The sequence below is a fragment of the Acinonyx jubatus genome, chromosome E4, assembly GCF_027475565.1.
Source record: "Acinonyx jubatus isolate Ajub_Pintada_27869175 chromosome E4, VMU_Ajub_asm_v1.0, whole genome shotgun sequence".
NCBI lineage: Eukaryota > Metazoa > Chordata > Mammalia > Carnivora > Felidae > Acinonyx > Acinonyx jubatus.
The window spans coordinates 22,047,672-22,071,981 of record NC_069395.1 but is presented as its reverse complement, the minus strand read 5'-3'; the positions used below and the strand labels follow the sequence as shown (position 1 = coordinate 22,071,981).

Sequence of the window (24,310 nt, the reverse complement as noted above, 5' to 3'; positions counted from 1 at the left end):
CAGGTTCCCCTAATTTAAAATATATTTTAAAAAAGGAATATTAAAAGTACCATAGTTCTTTTGGACAATTTCAATTTAACAATCATTGCTTATGAAGAAGAAAAATACTTTTCAAAGTCTATCCTTACAAACATAAATCTATAAAAGTTTCCAAAATCAATTGCTATCTAGGGTGAAATGAAAATCCAAACTAATTTTCCTTCTCATTCTTCTAAATTTTGACAGCCTTGGACATGTGGTTGCTTCAGTCTACAGCTGATATTGGCAAATTAGAACAAAAAGATCTGGGTTTGGCAATTCAATGTAGCCTTTCTTTAAAAAGTAAAAATCCATATACATAAAAAAAAAGTCTCACAAGTCCCCCTAAGGCTTTTTTGAAGCAATAATATTCTGGGAAATGAATATATGTTCAAAGCACATACTAGAGAAATATTATAAAGTACTTAAATAATGTTAAAGATCTCAACAATGCTTTACTAACTAAAACCAAAGCTAAGTTCTGGCACTCTCAAAAAAATACTTCTAAGAATATAAAAGTTGAAATCTGCATCTAAAAAATTACTTAGAAACTAAATATTTAAATATCAGGTACTTATTTTTATTGAAATTCCCATTAAAGAAACATGCCCAGTGAATAAATAAAGGAGGATGGTTCCCTAGAGCTGTGTTGATATCATTTTCTGCATATAAATTACTTCCTGGTGAGAGACTCTAGCTCCACATCAAAGAGCATGGAGGCCAGTAACTCAGAACTGTGGAGGTCAGCAACTAGGTCACTCTTCCAGATGGCAGTCAGATTGCTCTAGTTCTAACTTGGAGTTATTCTACTTTTACTCTGAGTTATATGCTTTCTTTATTAAAAGTAAGATCAAGTAAAAAAAAAAGTAATAATTATCTGTTAAAAAGATAAAAACAAAATGGCAGAAAGCCTAAGCTGAAGTCTAAACACATAAATGAATTGTGTGTTTTTAATATACTGCATCATTTTTCTGACTCTTATTTCCTCAGTCTCAACCATTCACTCTTATCAATCTATCCCTGTGATATTTTGCAAAATTACTTCCTTATTTTACATGTTTTAAAGTTTTTCTTTTCAGTAGAGTTTCTCCTATAGTCAGGAATACTGTGTAATTAACTGAGAAAAATTATATGTCACCCTCAGCAGGCTCATGACCCACTAGAAGAACATTTGATCAAATTTAAGTCCATAGCCAGAATACGGTAAAGGCCACAGGAATACCCCTAAAGAAAGGGAAACAGAGAAGAAAAATATAATTGCAAGGCAAACTAGAATAGAATATGTATAAAGTGAAAATAAGATAAAATTGGAGCACAACTGTAGAAACAAGCAAGTAAATACCTATTGCTTTATTATTTTTTTAAATGTTCATTTATTTATTTAGAGAAAAGAGAGAGCATGCAAGCAAGAGAGGACTGGAGAGAGAGGGAGAGGGAAAGAATCCCAAGCAAGTTCCACATTCAGTGTGGAGCCCAATGCTGGGCTTGATCCCACAACTTTGGGATCATGACCTGAGCTGAAATTAAGAGTCGAACTCAACCCACTAGCCACCCACGCACCCACCCCTTCTGCTTCATTATTTACTCCTATTATTGTATCTTATCACAATGGATACTTTATTGAAGCATCATTTATACTCAACAAAATGCTTCAATTTTATTTGTAAATGTCTGGGTTCTGAAAAATACATACACCTGCAATACCCAATTAAAATAAAGATTTCCATCATGCCAGAAAGCTCCCCCAACTAACTTTCATCATATTGTATTTCAATTTCAAAGTCTCTTTTCCTAATGTAGACAAAAAGCTCTTTGAATGAATGAAATGTACCTTGTTGATGACTGTTCCCAAGAACAAAGCATAGTATGTACATCAAAGTAAATGATAAATGCCTATCTGCAGGATTAATGACTAGTACAAGCAAGACTAAACAAAAAATAGATGATGTGGAAGGTGACAGAATGGTGGCTTTTATAGAAAAAATATAAATTGAGATTCAACATATTATATATAAATATATGCCTTTTGCATACCACAAAAGCCATCATTAATTTTTGGTAATGTGTGGTTATAATTGAACTTTCCTTGTAATAGCCTCTCTAGAATATTTATTTATATCCTGGAATCAACGCTTTAATTAGGGTTTTATATCAATCAAGTATAGTGCTAGTTGCAAGTGACAGAGAAAAAATATTCCTAAGTATGTATAAAAGGAGGATAATCATTAAATATATGTAGATTAAAAAAAAAAAAGAGTAACAGAATTTACCAGAACTAATGACTCAAAAGTCAATAGGATTTTCTTTTCTTTCTTTCTTTTTTTAATCTTCTTTTTATTTTCTCCTTTTTTATGTTGTCATCTTCACTCAGGGTGAAAGAGGATGGCTATTTAAGTTTCAGGGATTATATTCTAATGTCTATACTATTAAAAAAATGATTTTTTTACCCTGAGTCAGTTAAAAAATACATTCAAATCATGAACTAGTATAACAGATTTAAGGAAAAAATCATAATTATACCATGGGTTTTTTACTAAGAAAGCAGGGCAGAAAGAGAAGATTCTTTCAAGCTTACTTCTTCAAAACCATACTCTCCTAAATTAAATTAGGGTTAGTATAAGATTAAATTGTTCAGAAATCTTCCTTTCTAATTACAATATAACTTACTTGAGGAAAGAGCTCATCCACAGTCATCATTATAACTTAAAGATGACATTGCCTCTTCTTTAGAGAAGAAAGCGCTTTCTCCCCGAGGGGAACAGAAAAAGGATATCAGGACAGGATGGAAGGTCAATGTTCTATAAAGAGAACCTCTGGAAATTCAAGTGGAACCAAGAAATATAAATAATACAGTAATAAGGCAGAAAAAAAATTCATACCAGACTGTCTGAGATTTAGGAAAAATAATTTTGTTCTTTTTATTTTTTTTAATGTTTATTTATTTTTGAGACAGAGAGAGACAGAGCATGAACGGGGGAGGGGCAGAGAGAGAGGGAGACACAGAATCCGAAGCAGGCTCCAGGCTCCGAGCCATCAGCCAGAGCCCGACGCGGGGCTCAAACTCACAGACCGTGAGATGGAGACCTGAGTCGAAGTCGGACGTTTAACCGACTGAGCCACCCAGGCGCCCCAGATGATCACGTAGGTAACCAGATGATCCAATGTACACTGAAAAATGCACACAGCAAACCCAGGCATGGTACCCAAAATTGTAAGTAACTGTGGCATTTGGGGCTTGGGGGAGTCACAGGGTTAGGGTTTTAACCCATAGTTTTAAAATTACAGGACCATCAACAAACTGAAAGGTGTCAGAGTAATGACACCCAACGAACATTTCTATATGTATTACTTACATATATATACACATATGTATATATGTCCTCTGTAGTCACCTCCACATTGATTCTGGGTTTGGCCATGGGGCTTGCTTTGTCTAATAGGACAAGAGCAAAAGTAACAAAAGCAGACACACACACACACACACACACACACACACATCTCTCTCACTGGGGCTTCTTGTATTATCTCTAATGTGTGAGGTCCAGGTAATAAGCTGTACACATGCAGCCCAGATGACAATCAACAGTAACCACCTAATGTTCTGTGAGTCCATCCAGCCCCAACTGAATGACCAGTCACACGAGTACCTCCAGTAGAAAACAGTAGTAGAAACACCCAGTTGGATCCAGCCTAAACTGCAGAGCCACAGAATTATGAGAAAAAATATTGTTGGTGTGTTAAGCCTCTGGTTTTTGAGGTAGGTGTGTGTGTGTGTGTGTGTGTACAATTATAGACTGAATAGAAATAGTGCCTTGAAATGGAGCACTGTCATAACAAAAACCTAAAATACTGCTTTGTCTTTGTGACCATCAGCAGCAGGAGAGGCTGGTACTAGAGGAGGAACAGCAGGGAGAGGCCTAATGTCAAGCCTGGAGGAACAGCAAACAAACTGCTACTGTGTCTGTAAAAGTGGTGAGGAAACTGCTGTGGAGGATGGGATACTGGGGACCCAAGTGTGTAGAGACAGAACAACTGGCCAACATGAAAGTTCCCAGAAAGACAGTAACTGGACCTAAGGAGCTAGAGGATCTGGCTAAGGACATGTTCTAGCCACATTTGCAAAATAGCTGCTGGCTTCTTTTAGCTGGGTAGGATAAGGTATGAGAACAAAGAGAAGAGATAAAAATGAATCATTCATGTTGCAAGGTCAATTTGGAGGGAAAAAATGGAGGCGTCACGACCAGCTGGTTTGGAAAATAAAGCTTTTCCATCTCAAGTCTCTGGGTCTGGCAAAGATTCTGAAGCAATAAGTGGCCTCAAGGTAAAGATCAAAGCAAAGATATAGTAGCAAAGGCTTTTCTAAAGATCTCAGAGAGATTTAAGCTGTGCCTAATAGATCTTATCAGCTTGACAAAAATGGAATTCAAAAAATCATATGAATATTGTTACATAGTTGCCTGACACCCCTAAGGTAGAGAGAAGTTTGTCATGAAATTAATGTGACTTTTGGGGCAGGGAGTAAGCCTTCCAAAATGTCATAGGAAACTCACAAAGTTATTTAAATAAGGGTACTATTAAAAACCCTGCCAGCTTGGACTGAGAAGCAGGGGCTGAGGAAATTCGAAATTAAATGAGGTCTCTTGGCCCCATTTCTGAAACAGACACCGCAGGAGGGTTGCTTTGCTGCAAACATGAACCATTTCTTTTGAAAAAGGATGGACAGTCTAAAGGGTAGAGCCAAGAACTACAGAGAAAGCCAGGCTAAGAAAGTGCTCCTAGGGAGCAAAACTGGGGCCCAAATCAGAGACCATTCCCTGCTGTTAGGATAAGAAAACCGGAGACATGTGCCTGACTTTCACAATTTCTCTGAACAAGCTCTTCCTCTCTATTGTTTTAAATGGGAGCACACATTCGTTTTCTATTGCTGCATTATAAATTACCACAAACCATCGCCTTAACAGAACGTAAATTTATTATCTCACAATGTCTATGGGTTAGGAGTCTGGGTACCAACAACTTGCCACGTTCCCTGTTCAGAGTCTCACCAGGCTCAATTCCAGGTGTTGAGCAGACCCATCATCTCTTCCGAGACTCAGGTAACTCTTCCAAGATTACTGTTGGCAGAATTCAGTTTCTGGTTGCAGGACGAAGGACCTCAACTACTAGAGAACACCTATCATTCCCTGCCACACGGTTTTCTCTACGAACTGGTAGTGTGTTTCCTTCTAAATCAAAAGAAGCATGTCTCTGATGCTTCACCTTCTTTTAAAAGACTCACCTGTTCAGATCAGGCCCACTCAGGGTAATCACCCCTTTGATTAACTGAAAGTGAAGTGATCAGTAATCTAATCATGTGAAAGACCATCATCTTCTCTGGTCCCATCCCCACAGACAGAGAAACAACTATTCGGGGCATGTACACTAGGAGGAGGAATCTGGGGGGCATCTTAGAATTCTGCCTACCACAGAGTGTAACCATTTGGAAACAGTATGCAGGCTGGATAACTTGTCTTTTTGCCTCAGAGAACTTTGAAAGAAGAGGACGTACATCGTGTACATCTGACTTGATATGCTCACAAAATAATGGATTATGGTCCTGAATCCATGATTAGATAAGACTTGGGGGACCTTATAAGTGAGTATACGTTAAATGTGAAGGGTTAGGAGTCATTTGGGTCCAGTGACACAATGTGATGGACTGTTAAAGTAATACCCATACCCATGCATCACTGTTCTCTATATCCATGTACTTATGAGGTTTCCTTTCCATTTACATTGAATTAGTCTTGCTTTCCCCAACATATCAGCAAGTATCACACAGATACTTTAAAAGTGTTTGTGCTTCCCGCTAAAAAATCAAAGAACTATAAACCCATGTTGAACTCTTGATAGTAGGTTCATTTTCCATAGTGATGTGGATTAGTGAGTCTGAATCAAGTACTTCATTTGTATTTGAAGATTAAGCAAATGATAAGTGTAGGAAATGGGAGATTTGTTTCTTTCTGTTGGAAAGAAAATTACAAATATTTTTAAAGAGATGCTAGAAGAACCTTGTGCTAATTAGATTGGAATTGGAGGATTCTAATGTCTGTCTATGGTTTTTAATACCCACATACAGGTAGGTAAGTGGGTGGGTTGATAGATAAGATAGATATAAACACATGTTTGCTGAGGATACTTAGCAATGACAGCCTGGGAGCAATGAAAATATCAATACCCAGATGTTTTCTAAATACCATACCCTAGTTATAGGAAGCAAAGCTTCTTAGAGAAATTGAAGATCCCAGAGGTGGAGCAGAGAAAGTATAAGATTATCATGGAATATCTTAGTACGAAAGGAATAAAAAACTACCAAAGATTGATGCAGATAGATCTAAAGATTACAGAAGACTGCTTGAATTTCTCATTGTAAAAAAATGGCAAGTAGCTATCCTACTTATATCCTATGCTAAAAAACATGAACTCCCGTGATAGAAAATACCACATGTAAAATACTAATTGGGCAAAGAAAAATAAAGTCTCAACAATATGATTGATCCTCAACATTTCAAAAGGCAAACTCTGATAATGTGGGCTATTACACGTTTGTTTTCAGCACCTTTTCCAAAATATATTTTTGGTCATAAGAATAATACATTAAAGAAAGTTTGTTATCTCTTTCAAATAAAATGCGAATGTGAATATATTGCCTGTTTTTCTCAGAAATTATTTCAATATTTGATCTCCATGATAATAACAGTGCTGTTCAAAGCATCTCACATACAATAATTAAACCTCAACACTTACCCTATTTATTAATATTATTATTTCCTCAACTGTAAAGATGAGGAAAGTGAGACACAGTAACTTTCTCAAAACCATGCAGTTAGTTAAAGGTACAGCTGGGATATAAGCCAAGGCAATCTCACTCCTGATGTTAGATTCTTACCCATTACACTGTTCAGCCTTTAATTGTGATGATAATGGAATAATATCTTCCCCAAATACCCATTGCCAGCTACCTTTCCCCTAGATAAGGAAATAGTTACACCTTTTAAAAATGAAGTGTACCAGAATCCTCATTTATTTATCATGACCCGATTTGCTTCTCTGGCTATTATGCATTTGGGGAATCCATTAAAGCTACTCTCTCATCTCAGTAAGTAAGTAACTAAGTCAGTAAATAAATAAATACCTCCTAATAAGAAAAGGTAACTTCTGTTGTTCATCCATTACATAAACTATTATTAACTGAACTTTTTCATGTCCCAAATCTGATTCTGTCAAGGGATGTTTTCATTAAATGAAATCATCACCTTGGTAACAATATTTATAAACCCCACACTTCAAAACAAGCTAAATCATATTTTTTAATTGTGTGTTTAATTCCATCAAATGTTGAAACTTCTAAAGACATTTAGAATGCAGAATACAGTTTAAATTTCTCTCAAACAAAAACAGCTTTAAAAGAATCCACCTAAACTAAATATTCTGAATACATACTGCTTGATGTTGATGTTCGCATCACAGAAACAGCCACAAGGTATATAGTCATGTATATAATACATGTACATCAACACATATATAAACAGTATATACATAGAGGTAGTATATAACTGTCAGTGTGAGTTAAAATAACAAGTGAACATCAGCCAGCATTGTATATTTAATTTGGAAGCTTTTTAGATATGCACTTAAAGTGATTGAAAGGATTCACAAGATTCTTACATGCTCTCAAATACATTTTTCTAGCAAATAATTATCCTCTGAAAATGTTATCATAGGGTTCAAGCTCATGTATTATTTAAAAAGCAATCTTGTAACTCATTCAACTGTTCATAGGTAAAAATCTATTAGATAACAGTAGCAGAGGCACAGAGTTCTTCCCCCCACCCCCAGGAAAACCAAAGATAACCAACATGGTCTTTAGAAGACCATGCTTACTCTAATAATAATAAAAACTCTGTTTATGAAAAATAAATAAATGACAGTTATCACTATCCCTGATGTTATAATATTTAAATTTATTTTTGATAGATCAAAACAAAATGTTTATCACTAAATACATTTTTGTTATTGAATTATAAAAGAATAATCTAAAAACTCCAAATAGCATCCACACATATCTCATTAATAAATCATATTCCTTTTCAATTTAAGTTTACTTCTGCTGAGGATAGTTTTCCATTTTCATTGTCTGAAATTTTTGAAACTATAGGGACATAACAAAATTAAAATAAAAAATAAGACTACCTATAGATTAAAAGTGAACAGCACTCATTTTTTTAATCATAGTTGATACCTAATGTTACGTTAGTTTCAGGTGTACAGCATGATGATTCCACAAGTCTATAGGTTATGCTATGCTCAGATGGTAGCTACCATCTGTCTCCATACACTATTGCAATACCATTGACTATATTCCTGATGAACAGTAATCATTGTAATAATTGTGTATATATATATTTGTATATATTGTATACATATATTGTGTGTATATATATATATATATATATATATATATATATTCAGAGAGTTTGTGTGTGCATGCACGTCTTCAGACCAAGATCTATAGAATTTATTCTCTTGTTTTTGAGATTTAAGAATATATCACTGGCGGGGTGCCTGGGTGGCTCAGTGGGTTAAGCGTCTGACTTGAGCTCAGGTCATGAGCTCACAGTTCATGAGTTCGAGTCCTGTGTCTGGCTCTGTGCTGACAGCTTGGAGGCTGCTTCAGATTCTGGGTCTCCCTCTCTCTCTGCCCCTCCCCTGCTAATGCTCTGTCTCTCTGTCTCTCTCAAAAACAAACAAACATTAAAAAAAAAAAAAGAATATATCACATCGTGAGAATGAGTCTCTTTTGAGAGATACTCAACTAGAAAATCTACATAAAATACAAAAGAAAATATAACAAAAACAGTGTTTGAAGACACAGGTAAATTGATGAGGCAATTCGACTTTAGCAGAAAAAAAATCCCAGACATGAGAAATCTCTCAAAAAGGAGGCCATCATACTGCATCAATATTGTCTTACAGGATATTTGCTGATTCCAGGCAAATCGGAAGTTGTAGGTGTGGGCTGGGCACAGCACTGACAGTTTTACATTAGTTGAACAGAAAAAAAATTAGAGACCTAAAGGCTGAGGACTCTAGTGAAAAAACATGGAGAACTGAGGTCAAAAACGTACCAGATGTTCTACCAAAATTATTATGGAATTTTCAAGCAGTATAGAGTGGAGACTAAAATGCAAGGCACAGATTTTCTGTAAATTATCATCGTTTTCTGAAGCCCTGAGGTGTTGAGAAGACAAGTTTTATTCTTATCTTGCCAGGCTGGTGGGTCCCTGATAAATACAACAACTTATGAAACTGCTGGGCGGGTGAGACCACAATGTAAAATGCAAGCAGGAGTAAATAGAAAGTGTCTAAAACTGGAAATTGGGTTAAACTCAGCTCAATCCCTGCATTACCCATTTTGCAAAGAAAAGAGTGATCTCTCTCTAGAGGCATTTACATCATCTAGAATTTTTAAAATTTTTTTTGTCACAACGTCTGGCTTTTCATAAAAATTTTGCCAAGCAAACTAAGCACGACACAAATGAGGGTAACAAAAAATGTCAACAGAAGTTTACCTACAGATGATCCATATATTAAAATTATCAAAGACTTTTAAGGTTCTATGCTTAATAAGTTCTAGTTAACAAAAAATAAGATTGACAACATAGATAAAAATTTAGAGCACTTCTCCAAGAATTGGCATCCATAAAAAAGTCAAAGATAATTTCTGGAAGTGAAAAATACAATAACAAAAGTTAAGAATGCAGTAGATGGGTTTTAAATTTTCATCCTAAAGCGCTGTCAATCAAAAGGGTCATATTCCACTAAAGTATTTTTCAAAGTCAAAGTAAAATAATACTTTGGAGCACACAAAAACCCTGTGAGCATTTGCATTAAAGAACTATTATAATAGCTTGTAATATAAAATATAAAAATAAATAAAAGCAAGATGTGTAATAATCCTACATTGAACACTATAAAACTTAACTGAGAGAAATTAAAGATGACATAATAAATGAAGGGATACCCCGTGAGATAAATTAGAGAGTCAGTATTGTAAAGATGTCAATTCACCTCAAATTCTATGTATAGATTCATCAAAATTACAATCGAAAGTACAGTATTTTTAAGTTGAAATGCTATTTTTTTAATGTATATGCCAACATGAATAACCTACGACAGCTAGAACAAACCAGAAGAAGAACCAAACTGGAGAACTTACACTATCGGGTATCATAACATTATAAAGTTACACTGGTTAGAATACAGTGATACCGGCAGATAAATAGAACACAGGAAAAAAATAGATAATCTGGAGACAGACTTTTTTCTAAAGATTTTTTTAGGTTTATTTATTTATTTTGAGAGAGAGAGAAAGAGAGAGAGAGAGAGAGAGAGAGAGAGAGACTGAGGAGAGGAGGGGCAGAGAGTGAGGGAGAGAGAATCCCAAGCAGGCTCCACACTGTCAGGGTGGAGCCTTACATGGGGCGTGAATTCTCTGTGAGATCATGACCTAAATATATATATATTTATATATATGTCAACTGATTATATATCACATAATATTAACTTTAGATGGATTGTAAATCTAAATGTGAAAGTTAAGACAATGAAGTTTATAAAAGAACACAGAGGAGGATATATTTATGACCTTAGGAGTAAATAAAGATTTTAAATTAGGAAACAAAAATTACTCAATATAAAGGGTAAAAAGGAATTGATAAACTGGGCTATAATAAAATAGTTAAATAGTAACATATAATATATATTCCTTACATATTAATAACAAAAAGACAAACACAATGGAAAAATAGGTGAATGATTTGAATACTCATTTCAAAAAAGAGGATATTTGAATAACAGATAAACATATGGAAAATTGTTCAACTTACTGGTAATCAAGGAAATAGAAATGAAACCACAGCAAAATATTGCTCAAACCAACCAAAGTTGCTAAAAAAGCAAAATATGGAGCAAGTATAACCCTTATTTACTGATGGTAAAATTTTAACCTGATACACATCTTTGGAAAATTATTTGGCTATAACTACTGAAACTAAGTAGACAACACATTCCTACACATATACATAACAGAAATACAAAAACTTGTCCAATGAAACACTGAATTTTTATTGTCATAAAGACCGAAATATAATCAACATCTGGATGGTTACTAACAGAAAAATGAATGCTTATAACATGATACACAAGAGTACCACAGAGCGAGCAATGAGAATGAATGAACCATTGCCATGTAACAGGAATGGATCTCACAAACATAATACTGAGGGGGTAAAAAGTTAAGATATGTAAACGTGTCCTGCATTATCTAATTTATTTTAAAAATGCAACACTATCTATGGTGGGTGAGGTAGGGATGTCCGTGTTACTTTGGGGTGAAAGGGTGATGGGGATGCAAGACCAGTTTCTTGGATTCTGCCAATCAATGCATTTTAGATCACATACACCTCCATCTACATTTCAAAATCACATTTTTAATATACAAAACTTTTTTAAATGAGGCAAATAGAAACATCATGAATCTATAGACAGATAAACAGAATTTGGTTACAATTGAGTCTTGGTTGTATGAGCATGTTCACTATGTGGAAAATCATACAACTTACGCATTATGACTTACACATTTTCCTATAAGTAAGTTTTACTAGAATGAATTTCTAAAATAATGTCTTATGCTTATCTTGAAAGGAAGAAGTATTAAATAAAAACTGCTAGAGTTATTTTGTTGACAGGAAAAAAATTATATTTTCCTCCTCACATCACAATTTTCTTCAGGATGTACTCTAGATACATTAAAGGAATAAATATAAAAGAAAATTATTTAATTAATTAATTTTTTTTTTGAGAGAGAAAAAGAGCGAGCATGAGCGGGGCAAGAGACAGAGAAAAAGAGAGACAGAGAATCCCAAGCAGGCTCCATGCTGTCAGGACAGTCCAGCATAGGGCTCGATCTCACAAACCATGAGTTCATGACTTGAGCTGAAATCAAGAGTTGGACACTTCACCAAGTGAGCCCATAAAATATATTTTTTTAAATGTATGACAGTATTTATAGACCCTTAATATAATATTTCTGTGTGTAAATTTGAAAATGAAATTATCTATGGAAAATAGTAAATATACATAAAGTTATAAATACTAAAAAGATGTATAATCTGAGGAAAGCAATAGAAGTACAATAAAATATTTGGATTTCAATATATTGATATTCACAGAAAAAATCAATAAAAACCTCTATGAAGTAAAATACTTTTTATCATTCATATTACTCACTGAAAGAATATTTCATGAGGTCACCCGGGTGGCTCAGTCAGTTGAGTGTCTGACTTCGGCTCAGACAGTGCAGAACCTGCTTTGGATTCTCTGTCTCCCTCACTCTCTGTCCTTCCCTCCTCATGCTCTCTCTCTCTCAAAAATAAACATTAAAAAAAGAGTATTTCGTGGATAATGTTACAAAGTAATTATTTAACCATCAAATATTTTTTTAGCACCTAGGTATGGTGGACGCCATGGCATGGATTAGATATAAAGTGATGAGCAATTTATCAAAGAATTTAGATTCTAATAAAGACATTAATAATATAAACAGCTAAATAAACACATAACTAACATTGTAAAAATGACTGGAAGGAAAAGGAGGCAACATTTAACAGAGACTTATAGGGTTTACACTGGGCTTCCCGTCGTCTTCTCCTCTCACTCTTTCCTCTGACTCTACTTCCCTTTTAGACCAACTTTTCAATGTGGAGTGTCTTAGGGTTTAGTCCTAGAAATTCTTCTCTTACTATTACACTCAAACTATGATTTGTCTGGAATCAATGATAATTCTACCACTGGACTAATCCTATGACTTCTAATGGCATATATACCTTGATGACTCCACAATTTTTTCCCTGGTTCAAATATTTCCCCAAACTATATACAGTAAAACCTTGGTTTGTGAGCATAATTTGTTCCAGAAATGTGCTTGTAATCCAAAGCACTTATATATCAAAGCAAATTTCCCCATAAGAAATAATGGAAACTCAGATGATTTATTCCACAACCCAAAAATATTCATATAAAAATGATTACAATACTGTAATATAACACAAAATAATAAAGAAAATACAAAATATAAGGGCACCTCGATGGCAGTGGCAGTTAAACTTCTGACTCTGGCTCAGGTCGTGATCTCGCGGTCTATGAGTTTAAGCCCCACATCAGCATCTGTGCTGACAGCTCAGAGCCTGGCGCTTGCTTTGGATTCTGTGTCTCTCTCTCTCTCTGCTCCTTCCCCACTCATGCTCTCTCAAAAATAAACATTAAATTTTTTTTAATAAAGAATAAAATAAAAACAAAATACAAAATATAAAGAAAATTAAACAAATTCACCTGCACTAACCTTTGAAAACCTTCGTGCCTAGTGTGAGGGAGACAAGAGAGAGGAGGGTAATTGTATAGGACGACTTTCACTATCACTAATGGAATCACTGCTATCTATTGGTCCAATGGAATCTTTTTCTTTTTGTGCAACTTTAACAAGGAATCTACCCAATGACCTAGAATGAAGCAAAGCATTCCTAAGCTTACTCTTGCATGGAAAAGTAAAGGACTACCCATAGGTGCTTTGAAGTGATAAAAAATGCACTAGAGCCATTTGTGGACACATTCCAACGTTCTGAAAAATCATTGGTTTCTGCCAAACACCACAGTCTGAGACTGAGCATTCAAGCATGGGAGATGATCACCCACAATCCTGCAGTGCGTGAGTGAGACAGAGAAGAACCATTGGCTCAGTTGTGATCATGTGATGTTTGCTATCATATACTATTTGTATTGCAAGACATTGCTCATTTATCAAGTTGAAATTTATTAGAAATGTTTGCTTATCTTGTGGAATACTCATAGAACAAATTACACGCAATCCAAGGCTTTACTGTATATCCTTCCACTAAGTACACATGTCCAAAATGGAAATCTTGATATCCCATACACAACATGATCCATCCCCAAATTCTTACTTCATTATATGTCAATCCTGTTCATGCAATTGCCTAAGCCAAAAACCCTATAAGCATCCTGACTGCTCTTTTCTCATACTCCAGATAAAAACAGAAAAATATCCTGTGGTGTCTGGGTGGCTCACTTGGCTAAGCATCCAATCAAGCCCCACATCAGGTTCTGCACTGACAGCATAGGGCCTGCTTGGGATTCTCTCTCTCTCCTCTCTCTCTGCCCCTCCCACCCCCACTGTCTCTCAAAATAAATAAATGTTAAAAAAAAAAAAAAAAAAAGAAAAACAGACGAATATCCTGTCCTCTGCCTTCAGAATATATCCCATGTCTGATCATTTATCAACAACTGTACTGTCATGTTAATCCAAGCCACCACCATCACATATCCAACTATGCAATAGCCCCCATATTGGTATCCCTTATTTATATTCTATAGTATATTCCCCTTATAATCATTTCTCCATACATCAGTCTGAATAATCATTTCAAAATGCAGATCTGATGGTGTCTCTTCACTGCTTACAATCCTCCAAAGTTCATACTTCACATAAAATTGGTAATCTTTACTATTTTCCAAAATGCCCTACATGATCTGGCCACAACACTCTTTTCAGGAATCATTTTCTACTGTTCTCTCCCAGATGACCATGTTCCAGCCACACAGGCACCTTGCTCTTGGTACTGAGCATATGCTATCTTTTAACAACAACAATTAATTCCTTCTAGAGAAGGTTTGTATATTTGTATTTGCCTCATTTAGAATAGGTTCTATGTGTAAGCATTCACTAAACATTTCGTATTGGTGATGTTGCATGGCACACATTCTTTTGAGACAGTTCCTGTTTATCCAATATCAGTTTACAAAATTTCTATTTTCCTTCTATATTCAGACAGTATCTTCCCAAAGAGAATAATTAACTCAGACTTCTTTCTGAAAGTTGACAATTTTCTTGAAAGTCTCATATATTCTTTTTTGAAACTATCTCAGATTCTAGAATTCTATTATTAGGAAATGCTTTAGTTAAAAAAAAAAGGAGGGGGGAATTGCTTTAGGAGAACAGTCACCCAAATTAATAATATGGAGTTAATTTGTGTACATTCAGAAAGGAAAAAAAACAATCACACTTAAGTCCATATTACACACCATGTTTCAGAAAGGCAATGCAGTTAAGAATTCAACAGCCCTCATGACATTAAAAGGAAATGTTCATACAATTACTGACTTTATGGTTCTTAGTTTTTTCCTGAGGGAAAGTCAATAAAGGAATAAAGGAAATACACTTTTAACTATATTGGCTTTATATGAACATTTTGTTTATTTTAATTGCTAATATTGTTTAAACATACATTCCTTTTATCTTAAAGCACCATTATCAGCATCCTATTGTTGATGAAATAATGGATTGGTTCCATTTACTTCTCTCAAATTGGCTAATAAATGAATAATAAATTAAGTTACTGCTCCTTTATAGTTTCCCGCCTTCTCTCACATATTTTCTTCTGTGGTCTGTATCTACTTTCTTCCACTGATAATATGTTTCAATAAAAAGATTCATAGTCATCATTCTCCCTGATCCTGAGATAGATTCTTCATTGTTAATATATTAAGATTAACATATTAACGTTGGTCTCCTTCTCAATTGTTCACAAATGTGGAACTAACTACTAGATGCCCAATCTTTCTCTCCCTGATCAACAAGATACCATCTGGATAAAAGAATTTTGTATTTGCAAAAGCATAGGGATTAGAAATAGTGGCTTGTAATCCCTTTTACCTGCCCAATATGCTTCAGCCAGTTTCTGCAGAATACCTCCATCCCTTTTCTTATTCCTGTGTACCTTGTGGGCTACATGTTTTATCCCTCAAAGAGCACTATAGAAACGAGGAAGCTAAAAGAGAAGGAAAGGGTGAAGCTATACCTGCAGGCCACAAAGGAAGAAGAAGAGGAGATTGGAGTCAGAAAGAAAAGGAAGGGTATCTGCTTTGTTCTTGCTAGTCCAATATTTGGTAACAGACCTGTGTTCTAGTTCTGTCTTACTCTTTCTCTTCACTTTACAGCAAAATTACTAGAATGTGTTTCTTTGTGTCAGACAAGTTGACTGTTCCCCTCAGTTAACACTGAAGTTTCTCCTTCTTCCTCCAGTTACTGGCCACATCTGAATAACCTCCCCTCCCACCTCCCTAAATCTGATATCAACAAATTATGGCAAGGAACCAAGTTTATTTGCTATAACTCTATTTGATCTTAGACTCTTATTACCAGGCCCCTCCCTCAGGGGTCTAAACTCAAACTCTATCTCCTGTAATTGCCACTAGTATATAGATAAAGCTCCCACTCCCACATTGTCCCCACTTTGGGTTGTGTTTGTTTACTTATAGGCAAACATAAGATTGGCACTCTCTATCACAAAGCTACTTGGACAACAATGGAGCTGAATATTAAGCTGAATAATGATATTAATTTTCAAACCCACCAAGTCCACTATGAAAATGTAAGCATCCTGATCTGGGAGGACTAGGAGACTGAGACATGAGTTTGAGAAAGCCAAGTATATGCACTAAAAAAAACCCCTTGAAATCCTAGGCTTCCTTCATTCACAGGACCTTCAGAAGTAGCCTACTTCTTTATCTTTCAAGACAACATGCTTCACTCAGGTTTGACTCTGCCTCACCTCCTAGCCATAAGATCAACAATTAGGATTGTCACTACACAACCTGACAAAGAAAGGGCAATGTCAGCTAAAGGAGGAATGATACTATATCTTCAGTGATCTGGAGGACTTAGTCCACATATACTGATGGGGGAGGAGTGGATCTGGTAAGAATTTGAACAAAAGGTCAGAACATGGAGTTGGCAAATGTTATCAATATGGTAGCAACCTCCTGAGTTTAGAGAGTAACAACATGAACCTACCAATTGACTATAATTTTAGGAAAGTGCCTTACAGACACTTTCGGTGAGTAGGGTACTGGCATTATTAGGAAAAGAGTGGTAGATGTTCTTGGTATGTCAGAGCTGATGGTAGGATACATTATCATAAATTTGACCATTTGAGCAGCACGGGGCATGACATAAAGGAGACAATAATGATGTTTAACTATCAGAGGCAAATTGTTTGCAATTATTATAAAGAATATCAATATCTGAGTAGCAAACAGGTGCACGAATCCTTAGAAATCCTTGGGGATGGTCAAGAGACCATGAATTCCCTTGAGATAAAACATATAAGTAACCAAAAAAGGTACTGTTTAATCTACACAAAAGAAAAGAGCCTGGACAATTCATAGCTACCTTGGTTTAAAGTCACAAACTATGCCAATTCAGATCTGAACCAGTTTTCACAACTTAAACTGACTGACGAAAGAAGTAACCAGGAGTCCAGGAGAAGGAACAGACAAAATTATGGCAATTATACACTGTAATGTATCCCTCAGTTCTCCCCACAAGAACTTATGGCTATTTACTAGAATGACTTTACTCACAAAATGGGACCCCCAAACTTTTCAAAGAATTTTGGCTTTGACAATATAAAGACTCTGGTCCCTACAAAATAAAGCTTCCATGAAGTAGTATAACAACCGTGCAAAAAAACATAAAAAACCATAACTGCTGCCCCAATCACTTTTTTCTCTTTGTTCAAGGAATCACCAATCTGATTCTCAGAAACTAATGCTTTGGTTACAAAATGAGGGAAGGGAGGCAAGAACTGTGAAATGTCTGAACTTTTTACCTTGCTTATAAAACAAGGAGTTATCCTGACACAGTTTCATAGATGTTAGCAAGAAACATTAGACTTCTGAGTCAGAGACAAAGAACTCTGTTACTCAAGGCACAATAGATACCTTAACCTTCCTGTTACCATCAGTTCCTTCCACCTACCATCCCCCCAGGCAATATGAAAAGGCCCATCTGATGTTCTGAATGTAGAGGTTTTGGATTATATCTGAGGAACCTCAAGCTTAGAAAGCTCCAATCTCTTAAACTGGGGTGTTTGCAAGCCGGCCTAACTATTGCCATGGAAGGACAAATTATATAGTAAAGAAATCCTTGTGCCCTCTGCCCTGGAGTGAGATACTATCTCTGTCTTCCAATGATGTTTGCTGTATAAACATCCTTGAAAATATAGTTCAAACAACACAACTTAATAGAAGTCATTCAAGTATGAAACAGATCTAGGGAGAATTATCTCCTAATAATAACCAACCCTCATTTCTATATCAAATCACTAGAAATTTCCCATACATGTATACTGTCTGCCACTCTGATTCTGATTTGACTGACAGGGCTGAAACCAAATCAGTTTGAAATGTTTTATGTGGCATTTAACTAAAGCTACTACCAATACGACCTTAACAGCAAAATGATAACAACTTGTACTATTGATTCAACCTTGTAGCCCACACTCTCAGCTGAATAAACCCTATAAACCATCAGCATTTAGCTTAGAAAGCCAGGTGGCATTCTCCCTAAGTGTCTGTATTGACCTTTCTACTTGGTCCGAAACATCAATTCAGAAACAGCAGGCTGTATTAAAGATCTCCCAGACTCCACCTTGGACAAAAAGTAAGACAATTCAACCAATTGAGCCTGACCTGTCTGGATGTCTTCCATGATTTTAAATACTTGAAGGATTCTTATGACTAACCCTAAGGTGCAAATCACTATTTTTTTCAGGAGGATGACATTTAATGCCTAGTTCCCCATACAAGAAATACAATCTCAACGATACACAAAATGATACACAAGGTACTTCTGGAAAGAAAGGGGTACTTACCATGTTGTGGACTCCCCAAGTGGGACTACTTTCATTCTCAGTCATTTCATGGAGTGGAAATGTCACCTTGCTATTGGCATGAACAAACAGGACAGACTAGAATGACTTTCTTCGAGAAGTTTCTCCAAAAACAGATGAGACTCAACAATTCCAAGTGAACTAGGAAGAAACCATATGGCCTACCAGTTGGCTGGGGTGCACTTTGGACACACTATCAACCTGTGCCCTGCAGGTCAAACTTGAGGAACCCCAAAGAAAACTTTTGGGTTTTGTTGCAGTTATTGCAATGTTACCATTCCCATAGGAGAGTAAAACATTTTTATTTCTAAAATAATTATAAAAGGTTAATCCTTAGAAACTTGTAGCTTTTAAATACAACTGAAGTGCTAAACATACTTTTTATGTCTCCATCACATGTAGCAAAATGGCAGTAGACTACCAAAAATTCACATATGAATTAGTCTGTTTATAAAGTAATATTTTACAATTAACATAAATACTTATTTTTCTACATATATTAGGGAGTAATTAAAATGACAACTTGGGCAATATTAGAGCTCTGACTTAATTGAGGGATGTTTGGCTCATTACAAACAGTGTATTCATTTTATAAAAATGAAATTCTAATTAGTGTTGGCTTCCTGTCAAAATCAGTAATTAACAAAGTTGTCAAAGTCAATCCTATTATTCATCTTGATAATGAAATTATTTAAACATCAAACATGAATGTTCTATTAGCTTGAGGAGTATAATTGTTGTTAACATTGCTCATAGGGCTTAATAAACATATCACATCAGCTACACTATCTACCTAAATACCTGTACACAGATGCTTATGATTAAGAACTTGTGAAGCTTTGTAAGATTAAGTATGTGACTCAGATTGTATTACAAATAATATTTTTCTTGAGTTGGTACATGTGACATGAGAAAATATGGCTCTATTTTTCTGAAAGTGAACCAGAATGTGTTTTTATGATCTGCAAAACTAACCTGCATTTATTTAAACTGTTCAATTTTATGACTTTGGCATATCCATGAAACCATTATCCATTACTAAACATACCCATCAGTGCTGAAAGGTTCCTCCTGCATATTTAATTCCTCCTTCCAGCCCTTCCCCATCTAAACCCTGTTTCCAGGCAACCACTCATCTGTTTTTATTTCTTATCATATATTTGATTTAATTTAATATGAATTAAAACACAGAGTATGATTTTTGTCAGGATTCTTTCACAATAATTATTTTGAGATTCACCCATATTGTGTTTTGTACTAGTAAATAATTATTTTTTGTTGCTAAGTAGTATTCCAATGTATAGCTATATCATAGTTTGTTGATGCGTTCAACTTTTTTTGGACATTTGGGTTATTTTAAGGTTTTACTATTACAAAGATACTACGAATGGTAATGCACAAGTCTGTGTATTGGGACATATGTTTTTATTTGGTTTGGATAAATACCTAGAAATACACAGATGATGGTAGATCTATCTATCTATATTTTACATTAATTTTTTTTCTTCTAAACTTTTCTACAGAGTTTTCTAAACTCTTCTAAAGTTTCTTCTAAACTTCTAAACTTTTTTCCTAAATGAGAAAGGTTGTACCATTTTACATTCCTACCCACAGGATATAAAAGTTTCAGTTCCTGCATATCATTGCAAATGGTTGGTATGATCAGGGTTTTTTTTTTTTGTCCATTTAAAAAAATAATTTTTAATGTTTATTTATTTTTGACAGAGAGAGACAGACAGAGTGCGAGCAGGGAAGGGGCAGAGAGAGAGGAAGACACAGAATCCGAAGCAGGCTCCAAGCTCTGAGCTGTCAGCATAGAGCCTGACGTGGGGCTTGAACCCACAAACTGTGAGATCATGACCTGAGCCGAAGTCAGTTGTTCAACTGACTGAGCCACCCAGGCACCCCAATTTTTCTATTTTTACTACTCAAATGTGTAGGTAGTGGTATTATATTGCAGTTTTAATTTACATTCCCCTAATGACTAATGATTTTGAACACTTTTCATGGACTTGTTTGCCATCTGTGATTTTCTTTGGTGAGTTATCTGCTAGAAATATTTTGTTCATTTTTTTATTGATACACCATTTTTTATTACTGAGTTTTGAGAATTATAATTTTGTATAGAAGTCTTTTATCAGATATGTGATTTTCAAATATTTTCTCCCATTCTTTATCTTTTAATTCCCTTAATAGTATCTTTTTAAAGACATTCTTATTTTTTAATAAGTTCAATATATATATATGTATATATTTATATATATAATAAATCATACTTTGGCATACACATAGGATACATAGTTTTTATCTAATTTTTATTTTTAGAAACCTAAAAATGTGTAGCTTATTTTCATGTTGATGATACATTTTGAGTTTTTATTATACTGTTCAATGTATGCATTTAAGACTCTTTTTATGCATACTGATATATAAATGTCCCAACACTTTTGTTTTAAAAGATTATTCTTCCTATATATTCTTTCTCTATGTACATTATCTCTCTCTCTCTGTATATAAACATATACATATATACACACACATCTCTGAACTGTCTGCTTTCTTTCATTCATCTGTTAATCTTTTTATCTATCTTTATGTTAGTTCCATATTGACATGGGATTATAGAGGTTTATAACGAGTCTTAAAATCAGACATTGTGCATTCTCAAAATTTTTGTTTGCAAAGTCTTTTTGCCTACATTAGGATATCTGAATTTTCAAATAATATTTGAAATCAACTTACCACACTTTCTTTCTATTGTAAATAGTTTATTTTAAATTTTGAGGGTACTTATTGTTAAGTATATTGTTTTTAAATCTAGAAACCGTATTCGCAACTACAAGTCCTAGTACTTTTTTTGTTGTTGTTAAATTCCATTGAAGTTTTTACTTAGCCAAGGGTGTATTCTGTAAATAAAAACTATTTTACTTCTTCTTACTTTATTCTTAGCCAGAATGCTTTTATTTTTATTTTTTTCTTACTGCATTTGCTAGCCCTTCCAATTCAGTATGAAATACAAGCAATGAAAGCCGACATTCTTCCTTTTTCCCTGACCTTTAAAGTATTTAGTCTTAATCATTACACCTGATATTAGCATTAAGTTTTTCACAGAAGCCCTTTGTCAAACTTCCTTTAAGGAAGTTCCCTTGTATTTCTATTTGCTGAGAGTTATTAGGAATGGCTTTTAGATTTGCCTATTTTCTATGTTGTTGGACTTACACTCATAAAATTGCTAATTACAGCCCCCTTATTAACATTTTACTCTCTGTACAACCTGTAGTGATGTAACCTTCTCATTTCTCGTATTTGTCATGCGTGTTTTCCTTTTCTCATCAGTCTCGCCAGAGATCTGTCAATATTACTGATCCCCTGAAAGAACCAACTTTTCTCTTCCGCTATTTTAGAGCCAGCAGCATCCCAGGCTCCACCCCCGCTGCTGCTGCCACTGGGACTGCACACCAGCACCCTGGCGGACAGCGCCGCCTCAGTGCAGGACATGAAAAAGTATAGCAACATAGAGAAAAACAAAATCAACGTGCAAAAATCAGCAGGATGAAAGTAAAATGTTTATTGGAGGCTTGATCTGGGATAGAAGCAAGAAAGATCTATCTTTCCTCAATCTGAGGATGTTGTAGGCTGTACAATTAAAACAGACCCAGTGACTGGAAGATCAAGAAGATTTGGATATGTGCTTTTCAAAGATGCTGCTAGCATTGATAAGGTTTTGGCACTGAAGGACCACAAACTGGATGACAGACCAGTTTGATAGACATCCAAAATGCCAAAGGTTTAAAAGGAAAAGAACCCACCATCAGGGTTTTTGTGAGTGGATGGAGCCCAGATACTTCTGAAGAACAAATTAAAGAATATTTTGAAGCCTTTAGAGAGACTGAAAATATTGAATTCCCATGGATACAAAAACACACGAGACAAGATGATTTTGTTTTATCGTGTGTACAGAATCAGTAAAGACATCATTAGAAAGCAGAGACCATCAAATTGGTTCTGGGAAGTGGATCAAAGTTGCACAACCCAAAGAGGTATATAGGCAGCAACAACAACAAAAAGGAGGAAGTGGTGCGGCAGCTGGAGCTGCACCTGCAGGAGGAGTGGTACCAGGCATCATGGATGAGGTAAGCACCACAACTGGAACCAAGGATTTAGTAACTATTATGATCAAGGATATGGAAATTACAATAGTGCCTATGGTGGTGATCAAACCTATTGTGGCTACGGCAGCCATGCTTATACTGGATATAACTATGACAACTATGGACATGAATGGACAGGGATATGCAGACCACAGTGGCCAACAGAGCACATATGGCAAGGCCTCTGGACGGCATGGCAATCACCAAGACAATTACCATCCATAGTAAAGGAGGACATTGAAGAAAATGGCAGGGGGTTGCTAAAGTTAACCCATCTTGTAAGACAGCATTGAAGATTGGTCATCTGTTGATCTGAGATCAGTTGTACAAGACACAACTGTGTCCAAATATATACAGCCACCAATTAGTTTTCTTTGTTTATACGTTGTCTTTTGCTATCTGTTATAACTGGATGTAGATTTGTGTTTATATGAATTTTATTTGTAGGATTTCATGTTAAACCTCAAGTAAATGCTTCCTTATGTGAAATAAATAAAAATAAAAGAACCAACATCTGGTTACTGTAATTTTTCCTATTACTTTTCTGCTTTCTGTTTAATAATATCCATGCTCATTTTTATTATTGTATTTCTCCTCCTTTCTTTGGGTTTAATTTATTCTTCATTTTCTAGGTTGTTTTTGTTTTTGTTTTTATTTAAATGAATGTTGTGGTTCTTGATTTGAGACCTTTCTTCTCTTCTTATATAGGTGCTTACTGTTATAAATCATCTCCTAAATATTGTTTTAGTGGAATCCCACAAATTTGGATAAATAGCGTTTTCAGTTTTATACAGTTAAACATCCAATTTAATTTCATTTCCTCCTCAATGTCTAGATTATTTTATTTTTTTAATTTAATATTCAAAAATTTGGGAATATTCAAGATTAATTTTAAATTGAATTCTATTATATTCAAAGAATATACTTTGTATAGCATAATTCTTTTAAAATTGTATTAAACATGTTTTATTGTTCAGACTATGGAAGGAAAGTCCTGTTAAATATTTGATGTGGACTTTAAAAGAATATAGCTTCTTTTATTGGTGGAATGTGTACAAATTTCAATTCATTAAAATGCTGGTGAGTCTGCTACATCCTCAGTGATTTTTAGTCTATTTGGTCTATCAAATACTGAGAGTGGTATAAAAATATTTAACTGTAACTGTAGATTTGTCTTCTTCTCCCTGGAGATGTATCATTGTTTGTTCTCTGTATTTTGAAGCACTGTTATTAAGTGTACAAAAATATTAGGGTATTTTTATGACCTACATTTTGTTTCATACCTTGTTTTTA

General features: G+C 34.9%; 1 pseudogene; it reads left to right on the top strand.

Annotated features, from left to right (window-relative positions):
- The first annotated feature begins 4,243 nt into the window (after nucleotides 1–4,243).
- Nucleotides 4,244–23,335, top strand: LOC106979321 (heterogeneous nuclear ribonucleoprotein D-like; annotated as a pseudogene).
- Nucleotides 23,336–24,310: the final 975 nt, after the last annotated feature.